Source organism: Miniopterus schreibersii, assembly GCF_964146895.1.
Source record: "Miniopterus schreibersii genome assembly, chromosome: X".
Taxonomy (NCBI): domain Eukaryota; kingdom Metazoa; phylum Chordata; class Mammalia; order Chiroptera; family Miniopteridae; genus Miniopterus; species Miniopterus schreibersii.
This window is the reverse complement of record NC_138104.1, coordinates 21,864,633-21,883,774: the sequence shown is the minus strand read 5'-3', so window position 1 is coordinate 21,883,774 and position 19,142 is coordinate 21,864,633. Positions and strand designations below refer to the sequence as shown.

At 35.9% G+C, this 19,142-nt stretch overlaps 1 protein-coding gene across 2 annotated transcripts in view; it reads right to left on the bottom strand.

Annotated features, from left to right (window-relative positions):
- The window catches only part of DCX (doublecortin), a 332,588-nt gene that overhangs the window by 272,108 nt on the left and 41,338 nt on the right, over window positions 1-19,142 (bottom strand). For both annotated transcript variants that reach the window (XM_081125022.1, XM_081125023.1), the window contains one exon: window positions 17,856-17,927. The gene's annotated coding sequence lies outside the window, so the exon portion shown is untranslated. The remainder of the gene's footprint in view (window positions 1-17,855; window positions 17,928-19,142) is intronic.

The following is a 19,142-nucleotide window of genomic DNA, read 5'->3' as shown; positions in this document are numbered from 1 at the left end:
GTTTTATGAAGAGTGGAAAGTCTTGGAAAAATGTGATAAGACAGAAAGGTACGAGCTAAGGGTAGTAAGTTGGGGAAACTTAGCAAGACCTATTCAATCAGATTCCTTCCATCTTCAGAGATAAGCATGCTCCTTTCATTTGGGTATAGTGTGAGCACCTCTTTCATGACAGTATTATAACCTGTTTCAGGGAAAGGTCAGGGAGGCCTTCCTGAACTACCATTTCTCAAATTCCTTTAGCTTAAAATATTCAATATGACAAGGCACCACATTTTAGGGTGGTGTGTTCTGAACTCCATCATCAGCAACAGTTAAGAATCCATCCCACTGCTTTATATTCCAGCTAACCTCAAAGGACCACTTCTTATATAACCAGGTAAGAGCCATCTACATCTTTCCTTATGACTCACTCCCATATGCCTCATGGACACATCTCTTGTTTACCTGCCTTTATAAAACCTCAGGCACCTTTCTTTTTCTTTGAGATGTTCCTTATTAATGAACATTCTCCCTAGTGCAATAGCCTGAATAAAATTATCTTTTTGTCTGGTGCATTTTGTCTTTCACATCTGCTGTACATTTGGAACTTCTTTCCTTTCTGTACTTGTCCTCTCCCCCACCTCCCATAAACTAATAAGAAAGGATTTTTGTTCCATGATCCAAATGGATTAGCTAAGCCTACTGTCAGAACATTTGCTCTGGAGTGAAACTTTCATGCAAGATGCCTATTAACATGTTCAGGAAGATGAAGCATGACTTCCCGAAGCTTACTGTAAGAGTCTGTAAGACTTTCTTGTGCCTACTTACTAATAAATGCATGGGTAGGGTAATTCAATTTAAGACTTCTGCTCATTGTAACATAACATGCAGTAGCAAAGTTTTGCAAGCAAAGGCTTAAGTCTTCAAGTTATAGATATTCAAACCTACACTTGTGAAGTCCAAATTGGCTTAAGTCAGATTACAACAAAGATTATAATAATAGAAATTAATTTTTAATATCCACTATTATTAATTTAATGTATAAGTATCTTTTAATCCCTTTCTTATTTTCTTTTTATTTTCTTCTTTATACGAAAACTGAGACCATAGACATCCATACAGCTTACTATCTACATTAACAAGAGTTTATTCTTCCATGGCCTTTATCAGCTTAATTTTACTATTCCAGGAAATTCTTTTCTAGAAAGATAAAAGTTGTAAATAAACTTATTGTACATTACAGGGACTTCCTGAAACAACCATCAGGAAAGTCCTGGAAGTCAATAGGTGGACTGCTGGGTCCACAAATCTTTTAAGCTATTGTATCATGTCCTTACACAATCATAGTCAAGCCACTTTCCCAATTGAAAAGCCAGCTTTAAACCAGACTTTAAAATCTCATAAATATCTCGAATTCACCCTGTATACTAATATGTAGATGATATTAAGTCTCTGTTGATGTGTTGCTTCCCCTTACTGTGAAGAGAATAAGCTCAGCTTTGTGTCATCAAGATGTTTTAGTGAAAAATGGAGAGCAAGTGCTTACAGTAAGAACGTTCATAGAATCACTTACAAGCTCAATTTTCTTAGCTTGACATTTCTCACAAGGTCTTTGGTTCTACAACCAGGAATTGTCCTTTCAAAGGTGTTTTTGGTATCTTAAGCTGCACACTGGGGACTGTGATTTCACACTGTAGTTAGCTTTTCACACATCTCTCTAACTCACATGCACATTTCTTGTCACTAACTTGTAGACACAAATCTGTGGGGACCAGCTTGGAACTTATGTCAATAGTGAGATGGTGAAAACTCCAACTACAGTAGTTGCTATAAGAATGGAGAAAGCATGCATTTCAAGGCACCATCTAGGAGCTTGGCAGTCATCCACCTCATCCTCTCCTTGAATAGGGCACAAAATACCTTACTCCAAATCCATAGCCACCTGGGTCCTCTGATTGGCAGAATCAAAATGACTGACACCCTGAAAAGCAGAACCCATGCTTGCTGACTTGTCCAAGGGCCTCACCCACACCACCTTACTAGTACAGCAGCAAAAAGTCACTAAACCACACAAAGATGTGCCATGGGCATTACAAAGTAGAAATGGAGACCTTCTTCTCAAAATATGACTAACTAGAAGAATATTTTAGCAGGAAAAATGTAATAGAGAACCTCAATTATGAGAGATACCAAGTTACAGATCAGCATGTGGACATGCTCTGCAAATAGAAGCCCCACTTTCTTGGCCCTGCTCCTCATTTCTCAGTAGACTTGATAGACTTGATCATTCTGGGGCTGCATCCAGCCATCCATAAAACCCTGGTGATCCCAATTCACAACAATAAAAACAAGGCTCTTTTGCATTAAAAAGAGAATGGAGAGCCCGGCTGGCGTGGTTCAGTGGTTGAGCATCTACCTATGATCCAGGAGATTGTGGTTCCATTCCCAGTCAGGGCACATGCCCAGGTTGTAGGCTAGATCCCCAGTGGGGCATGTGAAGAAGGCAGCCGATCAATGACTCTCATCATTGATGTTTCTATCTCTCTCCCTCTCCCTTCCTCTCTCTGAAAAAATAAAAAATAAAAAATAAAAGAATGGAGAGAGCCTGAATTTAAGAAACATTAAGGCAAAATCAATAGCATTTTGTGATGAACTAGAATTAGGAGTGATGGGGAAAAGCCAAGAATTGAATTGAGATTTCAAATACTCAAGAATGGTAGAATTATGTTATTCAAAATATCAAGAATATTTCCATTTTAATTCAGCTATTACTTGAGCAACTACTATGTGTAGAGCACATGTGAGAATGAAGAATGGAAGGAGAGGATTAAGTTAAATGGGAGGTTCCTGGACAACATTCAAATAGATACAATTAATGAGTGGTTGATAATGTGGGTCTGAAATTTAAGGAAGAAGTTGATATTGAAACAAAATGTGAAAACCATTAGCATGGAGTTTATTGCTGAAGCAATGGGAGAACATATATAACGAGGGGGGGGACTAAATAAAAATGACTGTAGAGACAGGAAGAGAACTAGGTAAAAAAATGATGTCATAAGAGCTGAAGCAGTACAGTCCGTTAAAAAAGGAGAAATTTGTTAACAAGGGCAAATATTGCAAAAAGGTATGCTGGGGCTTGCATTTAGCAAATCAGAATATCTTTGGTAGTTTTAGCAAAAATAGAGTGGTGGAGGGAAGAATAAATTATGTAGTCCTCATAATTAATCTATTTCAAAGGAAACCAATAGATTTCAATTTCTTTATTACTGGCTGATAAGTTTCACTTTGAAAGATTAAAGGCATTTAGACTGGAACCTCTCAAGAACACTCTCTTTAATGGAATGATATTCTTTGAAAATGTATTTATTCAAAATCAGTATCTTTGTCATAGAATGCATGCAATAAATGATTGTTAAATTGAAGATGACACTCATTCACTTGCATTTCTCCCTCTAACTTTCTCTCTTTCATATATATATATGTAATTTGAATGAAAAATATTTTCTACTTTAATATATACAATTTTTTGAAATAAGCATAGACTCACAGGAGGTTGCAAAAGAAATGTAAAGGAAAGTCCCATGTACATTCTCCCCAGCCTCCTCCAATGTTTACATCTTATACCACTATAATACATGATAAAAACCAAGAAATTGACTTTGGTACATTCCATAGAGCTTATTCAAATTTCACAGTTAGCATGCACTAATGTGTGGGAGGGCGAGATAGGCTCTGTGGAATATTATCATATGTGTACCCTTGTGTAACCACCACCAAAATTGAGATATTCAACTGTATCATTACCACAAGACTCCTTCATGTTACCCCTTTATAGCTACACTTGTCCCTCACCTCTCCACCCCTAATACCTAGTAACCACTGATCAGTTCTCTACCTCTATAATTATGCTCTTTCATGAAAGTTACATAAATGAAATTACACACTATCTTTTTGAGACTGGCTTTTCCCACTCAACATAATTTCTTGAGGTTCATCCACATTGTAGTGTACTTCAATCATACATTGTTTTTTATTGCTGAGTAGTATTCCATGGTATGTATGTACCACAGTTTAACTATTTACCCTTTGAAGGGGACCTGGGCTGTTTCAAGATTTTTACTATTATGAATAAAGCTGTTATGAGCATTCATGTAAAAGTTTTATATGAACATAAGTCTTCATTTCTTTGGGATAAATGCCCAGGAGTATAATTACTAGGTTGTAAGTTATAGGTTTAGTTTTATAAGAAACTGCCAAACTGTTTTCCAGACTTTCTGTATCATTTTACCTTCCCACTGGCAATGTGTTTGATATTCAGTTTCTCTACATGCTCACCAGCAATTGGTGTTATCACTATACTTTTTCATGTAGTCATTCTGATAGGCCTATGATTATATTTCATTTGTAGGTCTAATTTGCATTTCTCTGATAGCTAATGTTAAACATCTTTTCATTTGTTTATATGCCATCTGTATATCTTCTTCAGTGAAATGTCTCTTCATATATCTTGCCCAGTTTTCAACTGTTGAGTTTTGAAAGCTCTTTATATATTCTAGGTACTAGATTTTTGTCAGATATGTAGTTCACAAATATTTTCTCCCACTCTGTGGTTTATCTTTTCATCCCTCTTAACAGGATCTTTTGCAGAGCAAAAGTTATCAATTTTGATAGGCCAATTTATCAGGTTTTTTCCCCCCTTTACGGATCATGCTTTTGGTGCAAAGTCTAAGAACTCTTTGCCGAGTGGTAGTCCCCAAAGATTCTCTACCATGTTTTTAACTAGAAGTTTTATAGTTTTACATTGAAATCAGAATTTATTTTCACTTAATTTCTGTATGTGATATGAAAATTATGTGGAGGATTCTTTTTTTTGCCTATAGATGTCCAGTTGCTCTAGCACCATTTGTTTAAAACGCTATTCTTCCTCCATTGAATTGATTTTGCTCCTTTGTCAAAAATTAATTGAGTATACTTGTGTGGATCTATCTCTGGGTTTTTATTCTGTTCCATTGATTTATGTGTCTCCTTCTCCCAATGCCATACTGTCTTAATTATGGTTAATATATTGTAAGACCTGACATTAGGGTGAGATATTTTTTCCCAATAATATAGGGAGTCCAATGTATACACAATGTATACACAATGTTTCTTTTCATATTTAACCCATTGGAATAAATAATTATTCAAAGTGTGTATAAATTTGTGGGGGACACCCTGTATATATATTTTACTTTACTGTTTTATAGTAATATCTCTTTGGTATGAGTTACCACTTATCTCTAACATGGGTCATCAAGGTGCAAAGAATTAGAATACAATAAAATACATTTTAAACTATAACTATATGAGAAATAATTTAATATTCACCCTTGATGGACTGATATAATAGAAAGAACATTGGACTAGGAGTCAGGATACCTGGGTTTTATATCTAGTTTTGACACTGCTGAGCTATATTACTTTAAGCATGTCTCTCTTAACCTCTCAGAATCTAAGTTTTCTCATCTGGAAATGTGTATGAAGTAAATAGTCCCTAAGGTCTTTTCTAGAAAGATGAAAATATCTTGAGTTGATTTAGTCTGTATAAATTATATACACAGCTACCATGTTTCATAACTTCAGGAGGCATCATTCACACTGTATTCTATAATAGGGATTGGATAAATTTAAGCCCAAGGGCCAAATACAGACTGCAGCCTACTCTTGTAAATAAAGTTTTATTGAAACACTGCCATCTCATTCATTTACATATTGCCTATAGATATTTTCTCCACTATAATGGCAGATCTGATTAGTTGCAATAGAGACCATAAAGTCAAGAAAGTCAAAAGTATTTGCTTTACAAAAAATTTGCCCACTCTTGGTTCATATGAATGCTGTTTTCTGGGGTTGTGCAACTAAGGTTGACCTAATTACAAGTCTATCTTGGAGATATTGTGGGTTCAGTTCCAGATCACCACAATAAAGCAAGTGTCTCAATAAAGTAAGTTGTAATCTTTTTGCTGGTGGTGGGTCTTGCCTTCAGTTTGTAAAAATAAAAATGGAACATCTGTAAAGCACAATAAAGCGAAGCACAATAAAACAAGCTATGCCTGTATTTATACATCTATAAATAAGTGAGAGAACACTGATTTGATAAGAATTAAACACCTCTTTTGTTTTATTAATTTAGCACTACAGCTAGAAAATAATCAGGGTAGAAAAGACAACATTCCTAATTTTAATGCCATCATTATCATTAATATACAGTAACTAAACCCTTTCAAATGGTAGCAGAAGTTTAGCCTAGGAGAACCAGGCCTTAATGTACTAATTTATACCGTTCTTTTCATTCAAAAGCTTTTCAGATTAAAAAAAAAATCTGAGCACCAATGAGCATCATGAGATGTAATGTGCACTGTGAGGTAAGAAATGAGTAAGACAACATCTTTGTCCTCAAGAAACTCACAACCTAGTTGGGGGAAAAGGGGATCAACCAGAGAAAAAGCCAACATAATTAAGACACATTGTGCTAAGATACATAAAAGGGAATCAATGGGGCTATAGGTATATCAGAGCTGTTTTCCCTCATGTCTGAGTTTCAGTGGCTTGCTTGTGTGATTACACTGTATGGAAGGGAAGTTTTCCTCGACCCTTTCAGGGTTCCTGGCTGGATCTGAATATTAAACTGAGAAAGACAGGTTAACAGGAGAAAAGTATACAAGTATTTAAAATTTTTACATGTACACAGGAGCCTTCATAAGAGACTGGAGACCCGAAGTGATCAGAGCAGGGAAGTTTTATGCCTTTTAGACAAAGTAACAATAAAGTTGTGAAGAACTGACAAGACAAGGGGGTTTAGGCTAGGGTAGTTAATGGTGAAGAAGTAACCAGAAAGAAAAGGGTTCATTTAACAAGGTTTGTTTATGCAGATTTATCTGGCGCCATCTCCGGGCTGATTAGAATCTGTCTCTAGTAAGAGGAGAATTTATTCATTGCCTTTAAGCAGAAAAAAGTTTTTCAGAATTTACTGTTTCTTAATTGCCTTCAACTCCAAATAATTTTTATGTCAAAGAGGCATATTTTGGGGTGACCCATTCTGTTTTCCTTCAAAATTCTATCATTCCCTGAGTGTTGGCACTAAGTTTGCACTAGAATGGCTCCTTGAAGGCATGCTTTGTATCATCCATAGAAACTTAAAAGTATTATCCATTCTTGGCACTTTTGAATTCCAGAGTTTTTAGTTATACTACACTAGAATGTCTGACCTAAATGGATAAGAAAATGTGTATATATGTATACACACATATATATGTATGACAAAAGTATGTTTATAGATGTGAGTACATGAAACAGTTTAATTTTGTATCATTTATTATTGTATTATTTTCCATATGGACAACTGTAAACCTACTTTTTTGCCCACCCCTGTATATTACTATTCAGCCAGGAATAAAAGAGGAAATCTTGCCATTCATGACAACACGGATGGACCTTGAGGGCATTATGCTGAGTGTAATAAGACAGAGAAAGGAAAATACTGCACGATCTCACTTATATGTAGAATCTAAAAAACAAAACAAAAACAAATTCATAGAAAAATAGATCAGATTTTTGGTTACCAGAGGTGGAGGTAGAGAGTAGGGGAATTGGATGAAGGTGGTCAAAAGATACAAAGGGCCAGTTACAAGATAAATAAGTCCTGGGGATGTAATGTAGAATATGATGACTATAGTTGACACCTCTGTATGGTATATTTGAAAGTTGATAAGAAAGTGAATCCTAGCAGTTCTCATCACAAGGAGTTAATATATATACAAACTACTTAGAATAAGTTTGGCACATAGCTCTAAATATGATTGTTATAAATATTATTCCTCCTCCCTTTGCTCTCTATATTTATTTAGTTGTTAAGCCATACATATTCTTCCTCTGCCATGCCTCTCTAATTCAGCCTCTCTACTCCATTCTCACAATTACCACACCTTTCTACTTTTCATCTAGAGTATTCTTTCCCCCATTCAATTCATCCCACATTCCAACAAGAGATTAATTTTCCTAAAATGAAGCTCCAAAGATGTGAAACTGTTCTTCTCCCCCATATACACAACCTTAGACTATGGAAACCTGAGACCCTATGAGGTTACTGCAGGTGATTGTGGAATCTGTATGTATATAAATGTTTGCTCAATCAACAAAAGCTACTAAAAATACAAGACGTGATTACATTCCAGAGGCAAAATTCTGTTAGCCTATCAAGCAACTAGAAACCCTCCAAACCAAAGGCTGGCCCCTGGAACCCATTGAGGTTTGAGTACTGGTATTCCTAATGATAAAGGCCATGGGCCTCATTAGATTTCTTTTTACCTTACCCATATAAGAATGAGGTGTATATTCAGAATATTTTAGTTAATCTACATATTTTAATACCTTTAATTTCAACAATGAGAACTCATTTTTAATTTAGATTATGCTAATTAACATGCCACAAATTTCACCAATAAAACCCAGCTTCCATCGTTCACAATGTGATATTGCTATACATAGTGTAGCTATAAATAAAGAAAGCTACTTTAGGGGTAGAGGCCTCTGAATTAAAATGGCAGTTGGCTCTCTAGAATGTGAACTCCTAAACACTAGTTGCACCTGCATTGCAACTTCAACTAATACACACAAACAATGTCCCACTATGCCAAACTGTTTTAAATTACAAATAACCTAACACTTCTGCTCTGATTTATGCTTGTAAGTATCCTTTCGTTCTTCTTAGGTCATCTCTGATGATATTTCCATAAAGTCTTTCTTTAAAGCTCTCTCTGATGAGCTTTCATACCATTTAGAACTTCTCTTATGACACTCACTTTATACTCAGAGTTTCTTACCTCAGGCTAATCTTCAAAGTCAGTAGAGCATAGCAGTTAAAAGCATGAACTCTGGAGTCAAGCTACCAGAATTTGAATCCTGACTCCACCTGTCTGTGACCTTAGCAAGTCCTAAAAGTTACTTAACTCCTGTGTGCAATTTCCTCATTTGCAAAATGGGATGTTGCAAACTAATTGTAATATGCATTTGCTGAAATGACTAAGAATATTCAATTTTGCCAAAGAAAACAAAAAACAAATGGGAGAGATGAAATTCATGCATATGTTAAGCGAGACAAATAAGTTAATAACCCATGAGATATTTTAGACATAGAGTATATGTGTGCAGACCATAAATCAGAAGGGCTAGGAGAACCAAGTGAGCACCAAATATTCATGAAGCACAGGAGGCACCTAATCTTCATGATACACCAAATACACATCAGGCCCTGAGGCACCAATATTCATGGTACATTAAATAGTTTAGGCACTCATTATTCATGAGGTCCTAAATCAGCCATCCATGTGTGACACCTGTTCTGGACCTGTTTCCTCTGGCCAGGAAATGAAAAGTAAATATCCCTAGCTGCTCACTGGGTTATGGCAAGTTTCAGCTTTGAACAGGCAGATGTGTGCCTAAAACTCTCAGGCTTTCTTTCATCCACAAACCCCTTTGCTCAAATCTCATCTCTGGTCCTCCTAACACCACTATCAGTGGGGAAGGCATATGTGGACAAGAGAAACAGGAGATATAAACATTGCCCAACCCAGGTGTGATTTAGCTTGCTGGCCTCCTATCCTAAATGTGTTAATATAATCAATTTCTCTCCCCTAGCATCTCACTGTAAATATTAAATTGATTTAATAAATCATGTGATTTGCATGATCTGAGACTTATCTGAGTTTCTAGGAGCCTAATCACTCATTATTTGCCCATGTTTTAGGGTTTTTTAAAACAATCTTATTGAGATATAATTTGCATGCCATACAATAAACCCATTTAAAGTGTATAATTCAATGTTTATTGGTATATTACACTGTTTTTTTAAATTGTGGTAAAAATATATATTTAAAATGTTCCATTTTAACTATTTTAATTGTATAATTCATGGCATTAATTACCTTTACATGTTGTGCAATCATCACTATTTCCAAAAGTATTTAATCGCCCAAAAAAGAAACTCAATAACCATTAAGCAATAACGCCTAAGTCCCCCTTCACCCAGCTACTATAACCACTAATGTACTTTCTAGTTTCTAAGAATTTGCCTAATTTAGATATTTCACATAAGTGGGAGGACACTTTTGTCCTTTTCTGTCTGACTTCTTTTACTAACATAATATTTTCAAGGTTCATTCATGCTGTATATGTATCAGAACTCCGTTCCTTTTTATGGTTGAGTAATACTCCACTATATGAATATACCATATTTTGTTTATTCATTTATCTGTTGATTTACACTTGGGTTGTGTACAGGAAAAACCTCAGTCTTCCATCTCCTGTATGTCTCTTTTACTATTCACACAGAACACTTCACTTCTAATACTTCTGGTCACCAAATGTGTGGGCGGTTTTCCATTCATACCAGCTGGGTTTCCTACACAGGCTGGGTATCCTACGATTTAATTCATTTCCAAGACTATCTACCACAAGTTAAGGGCCCAATCACGCAAGACCACTCCCACCCTACTTCAGGTTACCCACAATTGCTGTTCGATATATCTACAAATCAGAGGTTTTCATGGTGACAGATCACAAAAAGTTTTCCATTTGTAGCCTGCAAAACTGCCCCCAAACAAAACTGTTATCCTGTCCTTAAAAGCCTTGAAACTAGCATTGACTTGGCTTCCTTATAGATGAGAGTTCTTTCAGACATCTGTTTCCAGAATGGGGGGGGGGGTCTCATCTATATTGAATATTTGCTCTAGCAAGTAGTTTTCCTCCACAATCAGCTTATCTAGTTTCCAAAAATTCTTCAGCTGCCTTCACATATGCAATCAGTCTCACCACTCATTTTCACATTATGTAATGAGTAATGATTCTTAAATAGTTTAAACCACTCAGAGCTGGCAGTGTATAGTTGGGTATAGACTTTTAACAACAGAAACAAATTTTTTGCTTTGGCTGTGACTGTCATGTGCTGAGAGCAATATGATTTCAATCCAGGTCACTAAAAGTTTCTCCGTGTCTGATAAGCCCTTCTCAAATTTTTGTTAGTCTCATTGTCTTCAGTGAAACAGATCCTTTAACAGCTTCCATCACTTTGTTCTTGTTCTTAAAGATCGTAGCTATGGTAGAATGGGAATTGCCTGACTGGTGAGCAATACCAACGACTGATTTTCCACTTTGATAGTCCTTAATTACTTTTTTTAAAATTTATCTTTATTGTTGAAAGTATTATAGATGTCCCCTTTTTTCCCCCAAGACCCCTCCACCCCACACCCAACCCCCTAGGCCTTCACCACACTATTGTCTATGTCTGAGGGTCTTGCATAAATGCATGTGTTTTTAGGTTAATCTCTCCCCACCCAACCCCCCACCCCCACCTTCCTTCTGAGATTCATCAGTCTGTTCCATGCTTCTATGTCTCAATCTATTCTGTTCATCAGTTTATTTTGTTCATTAGATTTCACATATGATAGTTGTCTTTCTCTGACTGGCTTATTTCACTTAACGTAATATTCTCCAGGTCCCTCCATGCTGTCTCAAAGGGTAAGAAATCCTTTTTCACAGCTGCATTGTATTCCATTGTGTAAATGTACCACAGCTTTTTATCCACTCACATACTGATGGGCACTTGGGCTGTTTCCAGATCTTAGCTATTGTAAACTGCACTGCTATGAACATAGGGGTGCATGTATTCTTTCTGATTGTTTTGGGTTTCTTAGGATATATTCCTAGAAGTGGGATCACTGTGTCAAAATTAAAAGGGAGCCCACGGTATGGGAGAACATATTTGCTAGTGATACATCTGATAAGGCGTTAATTTCCAAAATATATAAGGAACTCATACAACCTAACAAAAGGAAGAAAAACAATACAATTAAAAACTGGGCAAAGGACCTAAATAGACACTTCTTTAAAGAGGACATACAGATGGCCAAGAGACATGAAAATATGCTCAAAGTCATCAATCATCAGAGACATGCAAATTAAAACAACAATGAGGTATCACCTCACACATGTCAGAATGGCTACCATCAACAAATCAACAAATGACAAGTGCTGGCGAGGATGTGGAGAAAAGGGAACCCTAGTACACTGCTGGTGGAAATTCAGACTGGTGCAGCCACTATGGAAGACAGTATGTAATTTCCTCAAAAAATTAAAAATGGAACTGCCATTTGACCCAGTCCTTAATCAGTTTTAACCTCATTTCCAGAACAATCATTCAACATGGCCACTTAAATGGCAACATTGGCAGTGGATTTTGTATGCTTAGGGGCCATGATGAACAAAATAACAGGAGATTAAATCAAGTGCAAGAGAAAATGATGCAATCGAGTCAACTGTAGATGTATGAGACTGCTGGCAGCATAACACAGCATACTGTTTTGTAGCAAACTATTTTGTATAAGTAGAAAGAGTACACTCTAAAATAACTATAAAAAGTATAGTATAGGGAAGTTCATCAAGATGATATCCTAGGTGGACACTCAGTTCATTCACTTACAAGCATACACCAAATGTATACCTATATTAAGAGCAAATTCTCCTGAAATGACTTTGAGCCAATTGAACAGCCTCTGCACAACAAGCAAGGGAGAGTGAGTGAACAACCCAAGAACAGAGGATCAGATGAGCGCCACTGTTTACATTTCCCCTGAACCTGAATAGCAGGCAGGAGCTCCATCCAGGTTCTCTGGCTGACCTGCAGGGCATTATAGCACATCCCCAGCCACCGCTCCTTCAGATAGACCCAGTAAAAACAAGAGAGGTCCTAAAGAGAGTGGGGAGCCAATGTAACACTGAAGTACCTACCTGCAAGACTGTTCTCTCCAGAGAAAGTCCAGAGATAGTGCAGTGCTACTGTGAGATACCATCTCATACCACTCACAATGGCTATTATAAAAAAGTCAACAAGTAACTTGTGTTGGTGAGGATATGGAGAAAAGGGAACCCTTGTGCACTGTTGGTTGGACTGCAAATTGGTGCAGCCCCTATTGAAAACAGTATGGATATGCCTGGCTAGCATGGCTCAGTGGTTTAACATCGACCTATGATCCTGGAGATCAAAGTTCAATTTTTGGTCAAGGTACATTCCCAGGTTTCGGCTCAGTCCCCAGCAGGGGGTGTACAGAAGGCACTCAATGAATGACTTTCTCATCATTGATGTTTCTATCTCTCTCTCCCTCTCCTTCCCTCTGAAATCAATAAAAAAAGTATTTAAAAAAAGAAAACTGTACAGATATTCCTCAACAAAACCTAAAAATAAATATACCATACAACCCAGCAATTCCACTTCTGGGTATTTATCCAAGGAAAAAGAGGAAAACTAATTTGAAAAGATATATGAACCCTTATATTCATTGCAGCATTATTTACAATAGCCAAAATAAGAGAGCAACATGCTATATATATACAATGGAATATTGTGACAACATGGATGGATCTAGAGGGTATTATGTTAAGTGAAATAATTCAGGCAGAGAAAAGCAAACACCATATGCTTTCATTTATACATAGAATCTAAAAACGAAACAAAACAAAGTCTCATAGAAAGAAACCAAAGGAATGGTTACAAGAGATGGGGTGGGGGGATGGGTGAAAAGGAGGAGTATTATGGTAACTTTACACAGTGAGAGATGATTACTAGAATTAATGGGGTGGTCGCATTGTAAGGTACAAAAATGATGAATCACTATATTGTACACCTGAAACTAATATAACCAATATAATTATATACCAACTATACTTAAAAATAAATTTTATAAAGGATAGCATAGTAAATACCCAAACTAGTATATAGTCATATATTATCATTATCAAATATTATGTACTCCACATAATTGCATGTGCTATATTTTTATATGAGTGGCAGTCCAATAGTTTTGTTTACAGTAGCATCACCACAAACACATGAGTAATGCATTTTGTTAGAATGTTAAAATGACTATATCACTAGGTGATAGGGATTGTTTTAGTTCTGTTATAATCCTATGAGACCACTGTCATTGACTAAAAGTTCGTTATGTGGTTCATGACTATACTGAGAAAATTCTAAGGGTTTTAGGAGCTCTGTACCAGAAGTAGGGATGAAGACCAAATATACGTTTCTTACTATAAATTACAATATCACCAGTTGTTTCCACCTACTGTAATTGTAAATAATGCTGCAAAGAACATTGGCATACAGACATTTGAATCCCTGTTTTCAACTCCTTTGAACATATACCTAGGTGTGGAATTACTTGATGATAAGGTAATTCTTCTATGTTTAGCTTTTTGAGGAACCACCAAACTGTTTTCCACAGCACTTGTACCATTTTACACTCCTACCAGCAATGTACTAGGATTCCAATTTCTCCACATTTTCACCAACATTTTTTATTTTCATTTTTTAAAATTATAGTCATACTAGAAGGCATGAAGTAGTATATCACTGTGATTTTTATTTACATTTCTCTAATTGCTCCCCTTTAGTTTTGTCTAAACATAGCCCCCAAAGCAGATTTGAAAAACACTTCCTGTAAAGGGACAGATAGTAAATATTCTAGGCTTTATGAGCCATATAGTCTGTTTCACAACTCTGCTGTTGTAGCATGAAAGTGGTCTCAGACAGTATGCAAATAAATGAACAGGCCTGTGTTACAATAAAACTTTATTTACATGGAATCTAAAGAGCAAAATAAATGAACAAACAAAGCTGAAACAGACTTAAAGAAACAGACAGTGAGAACTGGTGGTTGCCAGAGGGGAAGGAGGTTGGGGGACTGGGTGAAAAAGGTGAAGGGATTCAGAAGTACAAATTGGTAGTTACAGAGTCGTCACGGGGATGTAAAGTACAGCACAGGGAATATAGTCAATAATATTGTAATAACTGTATGGTGTCAGGTGAGTACTACTAGATTTATCGGGGTAATCACTTAGTAAGTTATATAACATCCAGTCACTGAGTTATACACCTGAAAGTAATACAATATTGTATGTCAACCGTAATTTAAAAATAAAAAAATAAAAAATATATATTTGGGTGGGCCAGATTTTTAACATAGTTTCCAGATCCCTTATCTAAAACTATAGAGTCATTGTGGCTGAATTTGTTCCACATGCAAAAACTTTAATATAAAGGGAGAGCATTTTTCTAGTTATTAAAAAATATTCAAACCATATTTACTGAGTACCTACTATATGCCTCCATGTGCTAGGTGCTGGGTATACAGTAGTGAACAAGATACAGTTCTTGTTCTCTGGGAACGCTTTGGGAAGTTCTGAGATACTTTTAGTGAAATGGCTTATTATAGTTTTCTGATGCAATCGAAGAGGTAACTCTACTATAGAGATATTATGGTTTCATTACAACAGGGAACAAAACAAAATATCCCAGAATGAAAACTCAGAATTCTCCTAGGAAAAAAGTATTTGTCTCAATCCATTTGCTAATTTATTTTGCTTTTCTCCCCTTTAAACTGCACTAATTATTTAAGGGAGCAAGAGATTCTGTAAGCCTATACAATTTCCTTGACTAATTTTAAACATACATTTTAAGTTCAGTGTGTTTAAAATCATAAGTATGTTTTAGAATATAAAGTTGATAATCTTTTTAAAAGTTTTCCATCTTTAATCCTTTCAGTTATGCCTTTCACTCTCAGTGATATCACTGAGGTGGAAAAAACTGACTGTACAAAAGAAAATTGAAAGGGTGAAAAGGACAAAGATCAAGTCAAATATGAGTAGAGATAATCATGTTTTAAATCTTATAATTAATTTAATATGTACAGTCCACAAAAAAGATACAGGCAGCAACAGAACCTTCCTGGATTAAATCAAGAGAGTCTGGGGATTAGAAATGACATTTAACAGAATTATTATTACAAGCATATCTTATTATTAAGATGAATGAAATTCGTGTTTTATCTGAGTTTCTGAACACATACTGAGCAATTAAAAGAACATTTAAATAAATCATCAGAAGCGTTCCACCCAGGTTTAATCCCCTTTAATTAGACAAGAGCTTAGTAGAAAAGATTAGTGTTTACAGAGCTATCAGTATTTGAAAACTAAATTCAATTTGGCAAATGAAATAGGTTAAATTCAAGGCAGAGCATAGGGCAAAATTCTAGCAATCAGAAGGTTTATTTGTGAACCTGATCCCTTGAATAAACCTGGGAAAAATTACTTTAAATCCTCAGTTCTAGATTGATAGACAGATAGAGGGATGGGTAGATGGAAGAATATGTAAGAAAACAAGTAAAATAAAATAGTAATTATAAAGTATAGGTGGGGAAATATGAATATTCAATGTAAAATTTTTTCACATTCCAATAAAATATTTGAAACAAGAAAAATCCTCAGTTCTGTATAATTAGTGACAACATTATAATCCTACCTTGACCATAAAAGACAGGGGTATGTGTGTGTGTGTTACCTCACATGTTAACCAACTTACAGTACCTGTACTACATTTCCCACATATTCCAATATTTTATCTCTAATTTAGCATATTGGGCTGGAAAAGATAGTAGTGATGGTATTCCTGCATCTTCACACTCCCTGAAGTTAAGAGAGTAGCTACTAGAACAGTCAGAAGAAAGCCTGGAGAATATTATGCTAAGTGAAATAAGCCAGGCAGCGAAAGATAAATATCACATGATTTCGCTTATACGTGGAATCTAAAGAACTTAATAAACTGATGAACAGAATAGATTCAATGACATGGAAGCATAGATGAGACTGATGAATGTCAGAGGGATGGAGGAGGGCAGGTGGGGGAAGGGGGAGACAGTAACCAAAGAATTTATGTGCATATATACACAACCCAAGGACATGGACAATGGTGGGGAGAGGGACTGGGGAGGGGGAAGAAATGGGGTGGAACGGGTCATTGGGGAGAAAAAGGGACATCTGTAATATTTTAAACAATAATAAAACTTAAAAAAAATAATAATAATTCCAGGGTTATAGTTATCAGTCCATCAAACCAGAGCAACAGCAGAGTTTCATAATCTGTGTGGATGACAGATAGACCACATTTCTTAAAGGGGAGGGGATAATGGAGAAAGAAAAGTTTCCTTAAACAAATGTTTATGCCTAAGTGTTTATTTAGTTGGCAATGTATCCAATTCTATGTTCATAAAATCAAGAGAAAGGGGGTCTTGTCTCAAAAGGGTAACCCCATATTTTCCCATGGAACATTACCAGTTCTTGATCACTAAAGGGATTAATACTTAGGGCCCAACTTGGAAGCAGACTGGCTGGAGATGTAGAAAAAAAAAATTTAATGGGATTTGGGGGAGGAGGCAAACCATGAGATGCAGCCAGGTACAAAAGCTCTGTGAGGCAGAGATTTTTTTTGGCTGCTTCTGTTCACCTGCTATATCCCTAGGTCCTACAACAGAGCCTAGCACATAGTAGGTACTCAAAAAACACTGAATGAAGAAATTCTCCCTAATTGACTATATTGTAAAAATCATTAGGGCATGGACCATGATCATATTAAAAAGAACTAAGGAGTCTAGCCCCAGACTAAGTCATTGTAGGGTTAAAATTAGAATCCCAGTGGGATGCAGCATTTCTTGCCATACATGTGCACTCTCTAACTCCTTATCTCTTCCTTCCTTTTTTTCTCTCTCTCTTCCTCTCCCTTCCTCTCTCTCTCTCTGTCTCTGTCTCTCCTCCTTCCAAATTTTTCATTTAGTAATTTTAACAGCTTAACATTTTATACTAGATGAGGTATGCATTTTGAAAAAGGAAGAAAGAAAAAGAACTGCTACTTTCAGATATTTAGAGAACTAATATTTCCTATTTACAATTTTAAGGTATTTAGTCAACCTCGTGTATATTCCAATTGACTATTTTCTGCAAAAGTTGCCTACCTTTACGTTGCTATGACTTTTGGATGACTGGCAGAGCTCTTATAAATCAGGAAGTATCAGTGACTGCTATTCCTGAAAAAGAAAAGAGAACTGATAAATTCTTCACTAACTGTTTGCGATAGAATTTGTAATTCATCATTTATTCATTCAATCATTCAACAAATATTTAAGTAATAGCTACAATAATTCCGGCATTGAACCAGGCCATAGAGATACAAAAGTAATGAGACTTTATCTATCTCATAAAGGAGCTCACAGCCTAGTAAGAGAGAGAGAGAGAGAAAAGGATATCAACCATCACAGTGCAGCATCATACAAAATTGACCTAAAAGAGAAATGGTGAACTTTGCCATTTTACTGGCTTAATTGATTAACAACTATAACCAATAGTGGAATAATTTTAACAAATAATAGAATCATTTTCATATGGGAACAGTTTTGCAAAACTCTGAACTACCTACAGCATTTCATTTAATAAATAAAAAAAAATTTACATTACTACCTGGTAAGTTTGATAGTACACATTGTTTTTGAAAACCATAAATGAAAGATGAATTTTTATAGAGGGAGTATAAGCTTAAATAAACAGTATAATTTTTGAGACAAATTTCCTGAGATATAATTCACATACCATTAAGTTCACCTTTTTTAAAAAATATATTTTTATTAGTTTCAGAGAGAGGGAAGGAGAGATAGAAACATCCATGATGAGAGTCACTGATCAGCTGCCTCCTGTGCCCCCTGCTGGGGATCCAAGCCCCCAACCCAGGCACATGCCCTGACCAGGAATCAAATCACAATCTCCTGGGTCATACGTAGATGCTCAACCGCTGAGCCACGCTGGCCAGGCAAAGTTCACCTTTTAAAGTGTTTTTTAGTATAGTCACAGGACTGTGCAACTATCACCACTAACTCCAGAATCTTTTCATCCTCCCTAAAAGGAACCTCCTACTTATTAGCAGTCACTCCCTATTTCTCTCCAAAACCTCCCTCCCAGCCCTAAGCAATGACTAATCAACTTTCTGTCTTATGGATTTTCCCATTCAGGACATTTCATATTAATGGAATCATATAAATGGTCTTTTGTGTCTGGCTTCTTTCACTGAGCATAATGTTTTCAAGTTTCATCCATGTCCTAGAATGGATTGGTACTTCATTGTTTTCATGGCTATATAATATACATATAAACTGTATATGTATACCACATTTCATTTATCTAGTCATTATTTTATGGACATTTGGGTTGTTTCCAATTTTGGGATATTATGAATAAGGCTACCATGAACA